At 34.4% G+C, this 16,536-nt stretch overlaps 1 long non-coding RNA gene across 1 annotated transcript; it reads left to right on the top strand.

Moving 5' to 3' along the window:
- The first annotated feature begins 8,702 nt into the window (after nucleotides 1-8,702).
- Nucleotides 8,703-15,342, top strand: LOC133780423 (uncharacterized). The gene is made up of 3 exons (XR_009869303.1): nucleotides 8,703-8,887; nucleotides 9,002-9,068; nucleotides 14,713-15,342. It is a non-coding gene; the product is annotated as an uncharacterized LOC133780423 (long non-coding RNA).
- Nucleotides 15,343-16,536: the final 1,194 nt, after the last annotated feature.

Consider the following 16,536-nt stretch of genomic DNA (forward strand, 5'->3'; position numbering starts at 1 on the left):
CCTTCTTTGAAATGTACGTTCAATATCAGGGTAAATAGGGGCTAGCTCAAAGGCTTGATGCTCGTTCATGCAATAGAATCAATCTAGCGAAGCACAAGATCAAGCAAACAAGACTAGTGTAAACTAAGAAAAACAAATTGCAAAGTAATTAATAATACACAAAATTTTAATTTCAATCCGCGATAACAGTGCCAAAAACTTGTTGTGATAATATTCAATCAAATATGTGCAAGTGTACACAGTCACAAAACATGTAATAAAGTGATAAGTATACAAGATCGTCTCCATAGGGATTGCAAATTAAAACTAAATGCATCAATTAATTACCAAACAATTACAGAAGAGTAACCAAATTAAATTGTTTTGATTTTTGTAAGCTAACACTACTTGGAATCAATTTAAAATGCTAAAAATAAATTGCAATGGTAATATAAAAGTGATATAAAATAGATTGGTTAAAATAGGCTTGAATTATTAAATCCCTCTATATCAATTGACCTGTACGTTTTGCTGCAGCAAAATCTCAGCATACTACCCATAGTTGACAAGAATTCAAAACACATTCATGAAACTTTTCCAAGACCCATGATATTAATTCTTCCACCTAATTTAACATATTCCTATGCCAATCAAGTTAAAGAACCCAGAATTAAGCATCAATTCATCATTGTTACACAAGGCAAATAACAGATTCCTATGCTATTCAGAAACATAATCTAACAAGATTATCCACTTATGTCATTCAAATCTATCCATTACATTCAAACTTCCCAGCACAAATATAACTCAATATCTTGTAATTTTTGATCAAGCAAATAAAAATAATTCATCATCAAGCATAATTGAATGAATAATGGGTAAATTACTAAAATAAAGTGCTAGAAATTTTGAATTAAGATATAGAGCTCATCAACAATTCAAGCCATAAAAGATTAGTTCATGGCTAATTTAAAGAGCATAAATCCATTTTCAATTCTGCCCATGAGTATCAAAATTCACAAATCAAAAGAGGAAATACAAATCTAAAGAGAGAGATAGAGAGTAAGAACAAAATTTCATCAATGAAGATGTAAGATTCCTCTTCTTTTCTCTTCTTGGACTTCTTGTACTTCTCCTTCCTCCTTTCTCTCTATCCTTCTAGCTCTCTCCAATCTCTCCAAAAAATGGCACTAAAAAATTCAGTAATGGAGGCTGCCTTTTCCTCCTCTTTTGCTAGGGTACAAAACCCTCTTTTCTCTCTTGCCAAAAATGCCCTCCAAGCACTCCACGTGAGCCCCTCCTTTTTTCTCTAGAATCTTCCTTCTAAAATGCAGCTAACATTCTGATTTGCTGCCATCTCACCACCCTTTGACATATCAATTAATGAAATGCCACTTGTCTTTCCCTTATATGCCGACTTTTCCTCTTTGATTCCTGCTGAAAATGCTCCAGCAAACCTAATATTTCAAAACACAATAAACAAATAAGAGCCTCTTCATTATTTTCTTTAGACAATTTCATACCTAATTCCCTTAATTACTACATTCAGCTCTAAAACACCATAAATGACACAAGAACACAAAAAGGAAAAGAATTAACTAAAAATAACAAAATACACAAACATCACTCAACCTAAGTCTAAAATTATAAGCTCAAAAGTATGAAAATTAACTCTTTGTTAAACAGTTATCAACCGAGCGGGTGGATACAACACCCTTAGAGGGTCTCGCCCTAGTGGCCTGCACGCATTATGCTTTCTCCATTCCCAGCCTTTGTCGTTCTCGGTCCTTTCCCGTTCATTCATAATCATTCACAACATAGCATTGTATTTACAAGTATTCACATATATATTAAACAAAAATATTAGTGCCACACCCTGAAACACAAATAATAGGGTCATGCCCTACTCTACAGGCACAAACAGTTTTCTTACTTGTGTCCCGAGTTGACAGATTAATGTAATCCTAGGCACGATCCCCTAAACCAAAGCTTTGACGTAAAACCTAGTCACAATGCCATAATAAACAGATATCCATCAATCCCTAACCTATTAAGAACTTCACATTAAAATACTAGCCTTCGAGACCTTGAATTCTACAAAACCGGGTAGTAAAATCCTTCCCGAGCCTTAACCTTTAGGTTACTGAGCTTAAAATTTTCAATTGGCAAACATTGTCTATTTGAGCCACGGCCCAGCCCTTAAGGGTCGCAGCGTGCCACAAGTCAAAGAGCCTTGGGCTCTCATCCAAGGGACACGGGTTGCGGCGAGCCTCAGCTTGCGCGGCGGCACCTTGACAAAAATTCAAGGCCCCCAAGCCTCTGAGTTCACGCAGGCCGCGACACCTGAAGAACATGGCCGTGGCACGAGCCTCAAAACCCAGAAATCCTCATGCACTTTTCAAGCTAAACTTCTTGAAATTCAATCTAAACATACTCTAATGCCAGAATTGAGTCCCTCAATAACTCTACGACCCATAGGCAGTGCTAGCACCTTAGAAAGCTAGCTAAATCACCCAATTCAGACAAAATTCATCATAAGCCTAGAACTTAGCTAAGCTTCATTCTCAACATAATTTACCAAAAGAAATATGGAAATAACCTTACCTCAGTAATGGTTCCAAGATTAAGCTAGATCCCCAACACCTCCACCTGCAAATCCTCAACTTCGAGCCCCAAATTCTGAGCTTTTTCTTCAATTTTTCCCAAAATTCTCTAAGTCACCAAGAGATGGAGAGAGAGCCATGAGAGAGAAAGAGAGATAGGCTGAGAGGGGTTTTATTTTTTATGTTTCTTCTTAGTTCCAGAAGTTTGTTTTGGGCTTGAGTGTAACCTTAATCATTTAATGCCACCAAGGGCAATCCCATCATTTTCCACATCCTGCTAACTGCTCGAGTGTTCCTATAATTCCCCATTTAACCCTCGACATACTTAAATCATCACTAAATCACTACTTGTTACCCGAGAAATCACGAACACGTGCTATGTCCAAAAATAACCCAAGGCTTACCCCGAGTTGAGTATTCGACCCCGTTGTGACTATTTCGCTATTCCACTTCCTAGGACCGGCTCAGATCACACATCACAAATATATTAGCACAATCTTATGGTATAAACCATAACATGCATATAATTCACATTTATGCCCTCAACGGGCCAAAATTATTGCAACGCCCTAGATTTCCAAGACCATCACACTGTGTACTTTAAATAGTGCTTAACTCGCTAAACGAGTCATTAGGCCATAAACGTGCATCTAAGTGTTGTTAATGGGCCACGGTTGAAATTTTGGTCAAAAGGAATGGATATTTTATTAAAAACATTAAATTGTACATGGGATCCCATAATTACGTTTACAGCCCAAAATGGTCATTACAATCCAAAAGTTACAAACCCGCCGACCTAAGCGGCAAAAATACGGTTCTTTGATTCACTCGTTATAGTTTGTTAAAATGATCCGACTAAAAACTGTTGTTTTGGGAACTCATTGATTTAAATGGTTGAGGACATATTATATAGATATGGAATCTATACCTTTCCGAGAGGAATTGAATAATGATTCTCTTAAGGGTTGGCTTTTGGAACTGAAAGGTTATTCAGCTCAAAATCATAAATGAGTTTATGAATTAACCTTCACTAATAAAGTTAATTGTACTTAAGGAAACAAGATATAATTAAAAAGGTTAAACGGTGATTAATTCCTACTTTTATTATGAACCATTAATAGAGGATTGAATTGTATGTAGTGAATAAATTGATTGACCCTTTTTATATATTTGAAAGTACTCAATAATTAAATGTCTACAATTATAAGAGTCCAATCTCATATTTTTAGTGGAATAATATTGAGATTAATAAATTAAGGTCATTTTATTAAAGAATTTTAATTAATTATCTAAATTTATTGGAGCTTGAAATTATAGGTCCATAGGTCCCAGAGATGGCTCTATCAACACTATTCAAGGTAAGAGTTAAAATTGGGAAAAATCAGGAAAATGACATATTTGGAAGAAACTTGTTCTTTAGAGTCAACTGCACACATGGTAAACCAGTTACCAACAATTAAGGGTGATTTGTGCAAGATTTTTCCAAAATTCTCACACCAATGATCGCTCTTACCCATAATCATGTTAAATTCTAATGGACAGATAAGTGCAAAAAAGCTTTCAACACCTTAAGAAGAGACTAACAATTGCTCCAGTTTTAACTATCCCTAACGGTACGAAGGGATATGCCATTTACAGTGATGGGTCAGGGCAAGGATTGGGGGTATATTAATGCAGAATGGTAAAGTCATAGCATATGCCTCCCAACAACTAATGAGTTATTAGAAGAATTACCTTACTCGTGATTTGGAGTTAGCAGCAGTGGTGTTTGCACTGAAGATCTGGAGGCACTATTTGTATGGAATTCACTGTGATATCTATATTGATCACAAGAGCCTTAAATTTTATTCTCTCAAAAGGAATAAAATATGAGGCAGCGTTGATGGCTAGAATTATTCAATGATTATGACAGCGACATCCTATATCACCCTGGGAAGGCCAACAAGGTGGCAGATGCTCTGAGTCGACAACCATTGCTTAACTTGTTATCAGTACGAGAAATACCATGGGAGATAAAATATAATATCTCTACTCTAGAGTTAGAGATAGTGATTTGTCAATTGGAAACTCTTTTGATACAATCGACCATTATGGAGGCTATTCGGGGAGCACAACTTGTTGATCCAGAGCTACAAAGACTAGTCCATGAGGTAAAGAAATATATGAGATCGAGATTCCATATCTCGGATGATGAGGTGCTAGGATTTAACTGTGTTCTCGAAGATGAAGAAATCGGGAAACAAATTTTCTACGAGGCTCATAACGCCCCTTATGCTATGCACCAGGGTACCACTAAAATGTACCAAGATCTAAAGAAGTACTTCTAGTGGCTGAGAATGAAGAAAGAAGTGGTGAAGTACATGGCTCACTACTTAACATGCCAACAAACAAAGTCAGAACATCAACGACCGGCTGGGTTACTACAACCCTTGGAGATTCCATAATGGAAGTGAGAAATGATCACCATGGACTTCGCTTCAGGTCTACCAACCATGATACCATATAGGTTATTGTAGACAAATTAACTAAATTCGCCCATTTTCTGCCTGTCAAGATAACTTATGATGCACATAAGCTAGCGGATTTATCTATATAGAAGAGGTGGTAAAATTACATGGAGTACCCATCTCTATTGTGTCAGATCGAGACAAGCGGTTTATTTCAGTGTTCTTGGAGAGAATTCAGACCAAACTTGGTACTACCTTGAATTTTAGCACTGCTTTCCATCCCCAAACTAATGGTCAAAGTAAACAAACCATTTAGGCCCTAGAGGATATCTTGAGAGCCTTTATGCTCAATTTCCAAGGGTCTTGGAATGAAAAGCTTCCATTAATAGACTTTGCTTAGAATAATAGCTATCATGATTCAATCAAGATGGCCCTATTCGAAGCTCTGTATTGAAGGAAATATCGATCACCAATTCATTGGCATGAGGTCGGTGAAAGGAAATTCCTTGGGTCAGATGAAATCAACCAGGCAACTAAGGATATTCGGCGGATTCAACATCGATTGTAGATCTCGGTAGATCGACAACATATATATGCTGACTGACGAAGGAGACCCCTGGAGTTTGTGGTTGCAACGAGGTGATGTTAAAGTGTAGAGTCCAAGAACTTTACTTAGCTAATTGTTTAGTAGTATTATAGTATGTATAGTATTATCTTTGTTACTGTGGATTTTTGGTTCAGACCGGGAATTATTTGGACACTCATAGTAGTACTTATAGACTTTCTAAGTTTAACCTATACTTTAAGAATATTAAGTATAACCTAAGGTTTGATTATATGACTGATATTAAGGATAATATTTGTTATATTATAAGGTTTAGATATCAACCAATAGGATTTTAAGCACATGTTATGAATGGGTAATTAAGGATTAAGTATTTTTTAGGATTAAATTAATTAAGGGTAATGTTTGAATGTTATAGGGTCAGTCAGCAGCTTTGAATACGTTGAAGGCTTAGTAAAGGCTGTTTACTCCATTCAAACTTATCTAAAAATGTGTAATTTCGTGTTTAAATATTCAGCGTGTGCCGATATATCGCAGCTATAGGGGGCGATATATCGCAGCACGTAGATACGGAAAATACGAGACGATGCACGGTCGCCTCGGGCATACTGGCCCAGGCGATATATCGCCTACAGGGGGCGATATATCGCCTCCTCCAGCATAAATTCAAACATTTTTGAATTCTTTTCCTTTCAGCCATTCAAACTTCTTCATAAGTCCAGCATCTTTTGAACGAGTCTTCAGCCTCTACAGAACGATTATTCAAATGATTTTCACCTAAAAAGCCATTATTTTTATTCAAGTAAAATCAAGATACTTTCATTCCCAAACTCTATAAATAGGACCTAGTACCCAGCCATTATTCACCTTTTACTCTAAGTTCAGAAGCTGCTAGTGCTAAGTGAGTGTGAGAGTGTAAACACCTGGTTTGGGAAATCATAAGCTTAAACATCATAAGCTTATCAAACACTTTGGGAAGTAAGGTTCTTTAGTATTTCAGTTGTGGATAGATTGGTCTTGCAAGTCTTTGAGGTAAACCCGAAACTCTATTTCATTTGCTTCATGTTGTTTTCTTTCTCAAAGCCTTCTACTCAGTCCCCTCACCTCATTCTTATTTTGGTTAGGGAATCCAAGTTCTTAAGCACATAAGTTGCGGTAAGCATATTTCTCAATGGTTTAGTCTTCCTATTCATTTTCATTTCTTCTTCTTCATAAGACTCACTCTTTCTCATATGGTTTTAGGAGTGTTCCAAAAGTCCCAACTCAGTCCATCATATTCCAGTAACTTTGGTAAGGAAAATAGGATAGAATCTATATGTTCATTGCTTATGTTATCTTATGTGTTATGTTATGAAATATGATATGTTATGAATATGTTATGAAAGTGTATGTTTGTAGGCTTGGGCTTATGCCCTATTTGACTAACAAGACCCCAAAAAGATTATGGGCATATGCCTACTTAGCTAGTAGGACCCCACTAATCTCATGGGCATAAGCTTGTTTAGTCTATGGGACCCCAAGTAATAATGGCCATTATAATAAGTGTATGTATTAAGTGTTATGATATGTCTTTACGTTTATTATGAAATTTATGTGTATGACTATGTGTTAGATTTTCCTTGCTGGGCATTAGGCTCATTCCTTTCTGTTTTATGTGCAGGAAAATAGCTTTAGAGGCGGTAAGATTCGTGACGCTTAGAGGATGTGTATCGATGGTGAATGGAGTCAAGGGGCCGAGCGTTATTCGATTCGAGGATGTAGTCTTGTATTTACTTTTTATGGTTTTATATGTATTTTCCGCATTTCTTATGTAATTATTTTCATTTTTAAATCATGTTTTTGTTTTTAAAGACAATGGGATCCCATATCCTTCTTAGTATTTATTTGTAAGTAACTCTTATTTTACAAGTTACTCAATAAAATTATGGTATTTTCGTAAAAATGTAAGTTTATGTATAGTTTTGTTAATGGTCCAAAAAGTCTAGATTAGTGGGTCATTACATAAAGGAGTTATGCGATTCGCAAAGAAGGGGAAGTTGAGTCTGAGGTTCATCTGACCATTCAAGATCTTGGAAAGGATAGGGGAGGTGGCTTATAGATTATCCTTTCCTCCTACATTATCCCAAGTTCATGATTTCTTTCATGTATCTATGCTAAGAAAATATGTGGTTGACCCAACCCACGTGCTCTACTATGAGAAGATACGCATTGATCCTCAATTACACTACGAAGTAAAACTGGTGGCGATTCTGGATCAGAAAGATAGAGTGTTGAGGAACAAATCAGTGTTGCTAGTGAAAGTTCAGTGGTGTAACCACGACATTGAAGAAGCCACATGGGAAACCGAAGCCAAGATGAAATAATTATATCGCCACTTGTTTTAAGTTTCAGGATGAATTGTAGGTATTGTAACGCCCTACGTTTCGGGCACCTACGAATAGCTAAGAATGGGGTGGGGAAATGTGTGTGTGTGAATATTATTTTGAATGATAATATATGCTTGAGAAGCAAAACTCTTGTTGCAAGTATTATCCAAAACTCAATATGTGTGGTTTGGTGACAAACCGAGCATTTCAGTCCCAGACCGAAATGGAAACTCTAATCAAGTAAATTTTTTAATAATCGTTATTTGAGAGGCATAATTATGGAAAAATAATATTTGGCATTAAATTATTGGATTAATTTTAATTAAGGTCAAAATTTTTGATTTTGTTGGAAAAATCTAAAAAATATACATTTTTGCGAAAATGCACATTTCTAGCCAGAAAAAAAGCGATTTTGGCTAATTAAACTATTTGAGTTGTGTATATACGAGTATGACAAATTAAATTAAATATCAAGACCTATTTAATATAATTAGCCTAAAATTAAAATCTCAATTAGGGAGTTGAGGAAAAAAATTACCATGTAGTAACTTTTTGGAGAAAATACAATTTACTTAAGATTTATTAGACTTAAGCAAGATTAATTAGGAAATCAATTTAAGATTGATTTGTACTTAGTGGGAGGTGGTCGAAAGGTAGTAAATTGGTAATTGGAGTATTTATTCTTATCACATATAAATAGATAGAATGGTCTAGAGTATTCATTATTCACAAACACAAAACTTGACTCTTAAGTTTTCTCTCAAAATTTTCTCAATCTCTCCTTGTGACGGACTGCCTTAAAGGCTGATTCCCTTGGGAATTTTTATTCACAAGTCTCTCATCTTTCATCTTCCTTGAACTAAATCCTAAGTGTTGGGGTATTAGTTTGGAGCTAAGGAGGTCACACCCAAAGTTGTTTCCACAAAGGTAAACACTAAACTATCTTTGTTTAAGTTTTGTTCTTGGATTAGTTATGCACTTGGCTGAGTTCACATAGTTATGTAATATGACTTAAGAGATTTTGGGAGTGTATGTGTATAGATAAAAGGCTTAATGAGGGATTCAAAGTGCTAGGGTGTGCCAAAATTCAATCCAAAGACTACTAGAGGTATGGTCACCTCCTATGTGTTCATTTGATAAGTTTTGTTGAGTTATTGTTCAAACTGCCATGTCTTGATTATTAGTTGTACTTTAATTGATCATTGGAGCTGTGTTGATGTCAAATAAATGTCTGATTATACATACATAAGGATTTACATGTTTTTTATTGATGGAATTCAACATTCCATATGTGAAAATCTTGATTTTATAAGAAAATGGTTAGGGCATGACTTCTACTTGGTCAAACAAACTCTGCGTCAATTTGGTTATGGATTTTCTTGGTTTCATGTTGAATTTTAGGATGTGTATATGTCCATAATGTATAAAAACGTGCAAAAGGGTTTTGAATTGACAAAGATACCAAGATATATCTTTTCAAAAATTTGTGTGCAGTTTTGGATTTTTGCTTTTCAAAAATTAGGTAAATGGCTTGTTTTGGACAATTATTTCTATGGGCATATTATTGAACTTTTTTCTGATTTTGGAGAGAATGTTGTTTTAATGTTGAAGAATCAATTTTCATAATTTATAAGGAAAATTTGAAAAGGGCCGGGAGTTATGAATTTTCAAAGTTTGATGAAAATTTATGGAAATTTGTAATTGTCTATGGACTGCCAGCTTTGAAAATCTGTTTTACCAAGTAAAAATGACTCGGATGATTTGATTTTTGGTATGAGTATTATCTACATGGCCCAGGATAGGCCTAAGAAATTTTGGACCTATGTAATAAACTAGCTGGAATTTATAAAGTCCCAAAATTTGCTAAAAAGTATGACCTATTTCTAGACAGCCTTAAAGTGAAATTTTTGAAGATAAATATCACTAAATAAAAATGATTATTATTGTGTGACATTTTACAAGGAACTTCTTAGAGTAGTAAAGTTTAATTCTGTGAAGTTTGAGAATTTTTGGAGCTATAGTTTTCCAATTATAATTTTCAAACTAATCTACTCATAACTTAGAAATTATAAAGTTTATACTTAGGGAAAAATATGAGGATTTTTTCCAAGTATTTAACTAAGAAAGTTATAAATTTATATTGGTAATTGTAAAACTTAGTTTAACACACTACATGATTATTAATATTAATTAGATATTAAAGGGATAATATTGTATTAATTAAATGGTTTATTTAAGAAAAATTTTAAAGGGTCAAATACCCTAACTTCTTTTAAAGAAAAGAATAAAGTAATCTTTTCCCAATAAAAATCAATTTTTAACTTAGATAATTTGAACCTAATGTAAATAATTCTTTCAAATGGTTTCTTAACTAAAGATTTCAACTTGGATTATCAAGGTTTGTGATTAGTGTGATTTTACTTGAAAGGTGGGGTTTTTTTTTGGTAAAATCAAATAAAGAGTAAGGTTTGGGTAAAACTTTAAGATTCCAAATGATATTTTCCCAGCTACGCTCAGTAACGAGTGCGGGAAGTGAAAAGGAACTGATTTTTAATGACTAGACCCGAGAGATAGGTTTTCTCGAAAAATTTAAAGTGTCGTTATGATTTAAAATGTGTGAGGACGAGAATACCCTTGGTAAGTATTTTTTTTATGACCTTAATGCCCAAGTATATTGTGATGTAATGCCCTAATTAATCTAATTACACTGTATACAATGTTGGCTCGCAAATTGGGACTCTTCAGAAGGAGGTTTTCAGTACGCAGCTAAGGACAACTGGTAAGTCAGTTTATGATTTACGTGTCTGCAACATGAATTAACTAGTGTACTGCTTACTAAAAGAATTAAGGCGTATGCACTAGTTATAGAAAGAGGGCTCATTTGGAGACAGACTCTACGGGTGCTTACGCTCCACATGGGATTATGTATAAGGGTTGCCCAAGTGAAGCCCGAGACTCTTGAGATAAGTATACCAGGTAAACCTAGGAGTCTGAATGATCCTATGGGTGCTTATGCTAGATCATGTTATGTAATGACCCACTACTCTAGACTTTTGGACCATTAACGAAACTATACATACAAATCTTTAATAAAACTTACATTTGCGAAAATACCATAACTTTATTGGAAACTTGTAGAAATAAGAGTTACTTTCATAAAATAAGTAGGATATGGGATCCCATTGTCTTAAAAACAAAACATAATTTAAAATAAAAAGGAGTTACATAGAAAGTGCGGAAAAATACATGTAAAACCATAAAAAGGTAAAACAAGACTACATCCTCGAAAATCGAACTCTCGACTCCTTGACTCCATTCACCACCGATACACATTCTCCCAAGCATCCACGAATCTTTCCCGCCATTATAGCTATTTTCCTGCACATATAAACAAAAAGAAATGAGCCTAATGCCCAGCAAGGAAAATCTAACACATAGTTCATAAACATAAATTTCATAAGAAACATAAAAAAACTTAACATAACACTTATATCATGCACATACTATAATGGCCATTATTACTTGGGGTCCCATAGACTAATCAAGTCATATGCCCATTAGATTAGTGGGGTCCTACTAGCTAAGTAGGTCATATGCCCATAATCTATTTGGGGCTTGTTAGTCAAATGGGTCATATGCCCAAGCCTACAAACATACATATTTCATAACATATTTTATAACATATTTCATAGCATAAAACATAAGATAACATAAGCATATAACATATAGATTCTATCCTATTTTCCTTACCAAAGTTACCGGGATATGAGGACAGAGTTGGGATTTTTGGAACACTCCTAAAACCATATATAACAGGGTGAGTAGATTTGAAGAAAAAGAAATGAAAGGAATGGAATGACTAAAGCTTAAGAAAAATACTTACCAAAACCTTTTTGCTCAAGAACTTAGATTTCCTAACCAAAATAAAGATTAAGGTTAGAGGCTGAGTAGAAGACTATGAGAACTTAAAAGAACAAGTACAGAAATGAACTAGAGTTTTGGGTTACCTTGAAGACTTGTAAGACCAATCTACGCCTCAAACCGAAATACTATAAAACCTTACTTCCCAAAGTGTTTGATAAGCTTATGATGATCATGCTTATGATTCCCCAACCCAGGTGTTTACACTCTCACACTCACTTAGCACTTGCAGCCTCTGAACTTAGAGCAAAAGATGAATAATGGCTGGGTACTAGGTCCTATTTATAGAGTTTAGGAATGAAAGGATCTTAATTTTACTTGAATAAAAATAATAGCTTTTTAGGTGAAAATAATTTGAATTATCGTTCAGCAGAGGCTGAAGACTCGTTCAAAAAGATGTTGGACTTATCAAGAGGTTGAAGGGCTGAGTGGAAAATGATTTCAAAATGTTTCAAAATATACTGAAGGAGGCGATATATCGCTTGGGCCAATATGCCTGAGGCTGTCGTGCATCGTCTCGTGTTTTTCGTATCTACGTGCTGCGATATATCGCCCCCTATAGCTGCAATATATCGGCACACGCTAATTATTTAAACACGAAATTACACATTTTTAGCTAAATTTGAATGGAGTAAACAGCCTTGACTAAGCCCTCAACGTATTCAAAGCTGCCGACTGACCTTATAGCATTCAAACTTTACCCCTTATTAAATTTAATCCTCAAAATACTTAATCCTTAATCACCCATTCATAACATGTGCTTAAAATCCTATTGGTTCTTATCTAAACCTTATAGTATAATAAATATTATCCTTAATATCAGTCATATTAATCAAACCTTAGGTTAAAATTAATATTCTTAAACTATAGGTTAAACTTAGAAAATCTACAAGTACTACTATGAGTGTCCAAATAATTCCCGGTCTGAACCAAAAATCCACAGTTACAAAGATAATACTATTAATACTATAATACTACTATCTATCTTAGCTAAGTAAAGTTCTTGGACTCTACATGTTATGCCGTTTTAATACAGTTCGCGACCGTGAGAATTGGCAAGGAGATAAGTATACCAGGTAAACTTAGGACTCTGCATGATCGTAGAGCTGCTTAAGCTCCATTATGTAACATTATTATTTGGTCCTGTTAGCTATCGTGACATCTAGGCAGGAGGTAAGTATACTTGGTAAGCCTAGAGGTCTCCATGAACTTGTGTGGACCCCCTAACCCCGATTCTTTGTTTGAAATTAGTATAAGTGCCCTTGGTAACTGGTGATTACCCTCGAGAGGGATTTCTGAACTAGATATTAATGTTGAGAATTGAGTCTCCATTGATTTTTGAGCTATGATGCTCGAGGATACTATGCAACTCCCGAATTGGATTCTAGGGTCAGTTTTATTATTGGTTATTGCTATTATTCTGCTTCTTGTCTGGTGTGGATCTTTTCTGCAATATTTTATGCTTCCCAGTTTATGCTTGTTGTATTGTGATACCACCGGGACACTTAGGCGTTCTTAAAAATGTTTGGTTAGGGTTCAGATTTATCCGACATCCTAAGTATGGTAAGCTATGTGTTGCGAGAATAATGACTAGGTCATTTTTCCCATTGAAGAATTTTGTGATCCTAGCCATTGGATGATCACTTAACAACTCCTAGCTTTAGTGAATCCCCCTTTTCCTCAAGAAATCCCACTAACTTCAAGAATTGGACACTTGAAAGCTTAGAGTATGCTTAACCATTTGAAAGAAAATAAGGAGAGAAAGAGAACTAGTGTATACATGAATGACCAAAACCTCAACAAAGGGTTGGCTCTTACTCTAATTTTGTGGTCAAATGACCAATTTTCCCCTACCAAACTTATCCTCATAACCAACTCAAGGGAATTTTAGTCATTTGCAAAAATTCTCGCTAACCTCAAATTTCACCATGACTTTTCTAATTATATCCGTTAAACCCAAACACTCACCAAAATAATTCCCATTAACCAATAAATCCCAGTAATTTACCAAATTACCAAAATACCACTAATCTCATCCTGAGCCGGGTATTTAACCCCCTTGTGACTTTTCTGCTAAATTTCTCACTAGGACTACCTCATGTCAAATAACACAAATATCTCCACATAATAATGTGGTCTCAATCACATAGCATATAAAATTACAGATATACCCTCAACAAATCAAAATTACGAAGATGGCATTTCTAACAGAAGTGGGCTAACAAGCATATTTAATACACATAAACATGCATAAGAAATCATATCATAATATAACTCATGAAATTCACGTAATCACATAATATATTCAATTAAATCATATAATAACACACAATATACCCATAATGTCCTCCCGACACCCTAATCAAGGCACTAAGCCTTATTAGGAACTCTGGGACATTACATTTTCACTTTACGAGATTCTCCATCACCTGTGGGTACTTGAGAGTTGCTATCACAATATAACATATTCTCATGAACTCCACTTCTCTTGATTCAATTATCACATTAGACTCCAAGTCTAATAGCCTATAGGCCTGTCTATTTGAGGCATAGCCTACAAATACTTTACGACCCATGGACCTAATAACTCTTGAATAAAGAGTTATTTTTTATACTTTTAAGGTTATAAATATAGAATTGAGAAGAATGATGTTTTATTTTTGTTATTATTTTTAGTTCATTTTTTTTCCTTTTTTGTGTTGTTTTATTTTTGTGTTATTTTTAGTTTTTAAGACATGAAAGTGCGAAAACAATGAATTTATGCATGAATTATAAAAAAAAATGAAAAGAAAATTGGTTTCTAAGTTGTTTTATTAGTGCTAAAATTTCAGATTTTGTTGTAGCAAAGGAAATTTTGCTAGAGCATTTTCATCATGATTCAAGTGGGAAATTTCAGCATATGAAGAAGAGACACTTAGCATGTCATTAATTGAGTTGGCAAAGAGTGAAGAGGTGGCTAAAATCAGAGGCAATGAGTAGCATTTTGGAGAATTTTCTACAAGAGAAAAAAAAGCTTTGGGACAAAAATAGAGACAAATGTTGTGGGCCTTCTAATTAGGAAAATATTTGCACCCTAGCATCATTAAAAAGAAGGCAGCCACCATTTTAGAGAGTATCCTAGAGCTACCATTGGAGAAAGAGGAAAAAGGGAAATGAAGAAGAAGAAATTCCAAGTTTGAAGAGGAGAATCCAAGGAAGAAAAGGAAGAGGAGGAAGACAAGATTATTGATTCATCATCTTTGACTTGCTTTCTCCTCTTTAATCTCATTTAAGTTCATAATTTCTTTAGCTTTTTCTATTTAAATATCCATGGGCTGTTTTAATTTTGGATTTGTGCTCTTGAATTTAGCCATGAACTAGATATTTTGAGGCTTGGATTATTAATGAACTCTGTCTATGTCTTAATTCTAATTTTATAGCACTCTATTTTAGCAAAAATAAACATTGTTCATTCAAGTGTGCTTAATGATGAATTCTTGTTGTTGTTTGGCCATCAATGGCAAGATGTTGAGTTAAAATGAACTTTTCCCACAAAAGTGTGCTTAATGATGGCAAGATAATCTTTTCCCACAAAAGTGCCTAATTTAGTCAAAATGAACTTACCGGATTCAAACTCCATTTTGATACCAGATTTACTCAATAAACTTCCACTTATAATGTTTCTAGTCATATCGGGAACATATAAAATATTAGTTAAGATCACTTTCTTTCCATTAGTGAAGAGCATATCAATGTAGTCCCTTCCAAGTACCTTGGATCTATTTTTATTACTCATTTGGACTTCAAGTCCCACCTTTACACTTTCAAAGGTTTTGAAAATAACTTTATCATAGGTTGCATGAATGGTGGAACAAGTATCATACCACAATCCTTGCACATTTTCTTGGGTTGCATTAACTTCACTCAATGTTGCTATGATCTCAATATCAAATGCATTGTCATTGGTATCCTTACGTAGGTTTGCAATGATCTCATCATCAAATACATTGACCTTAGTATCTTCATTTTCTTTTGCAATGATCTCATCATCAATTGCATTGACATGTTCACCTTCTCTTAAGGTTGCATTAGTCTCATCACTACATGCATGAACTATGTCAATTCTCTTTAGGGTTATCATACATTCCTCTTCGAATGCATTATTCTCAATTAATGAACACCTCAATGAATGCATTAAATTTAATCAAGGTTAGAAAGATCTCAAAATCAATTAAAGTAACCCAATTAAATTCATTTAGAAAAGCAATGATCTCATCATCATTTGCCTTAAACCTAATCTTATTATGGTTAATTATACAATTACCATATCTCACATGATGATCAATAATTTTACAAACAAAATAAGTATAACAATTGCTCTTGAATTGTTCATTAACATTCACCATTGTACTCTTAACATAAACAATAAACACAAACTCACAAAATATGGCAGCAAAAACATTTCATTCAAATTCTTGAAATCTACACATTTAGAAATAAGGAATTTGATGACATTATTCTCTTTAAATGTGTAATCTCATTGAGTTGTCTCATCCTTTGTTGATGAAAACTTTGAATCCATAATCACATTCATGTAGCGCATATCCAAATAGAATTTTCTTTGATCTCTCATGGTTATGTGTTCAACACAAACCAAATCTTGAAGCAAGGATTTG

The sequence above is a fragment of the Humulus lupulus genome, chromosome 5 (genome assembly GCF_963169125.1).
Source record: "Humulus lupulus chromosome 5, drHumLupu1.1, whole genome shotgun sequence".
Taxonomy (NCBI): Eukaryota; Viridiplantae; Streptophyta; class Magnoliopsida; order Rosales; family Cannabaceae; genus Humulus; species Humulus lupulus.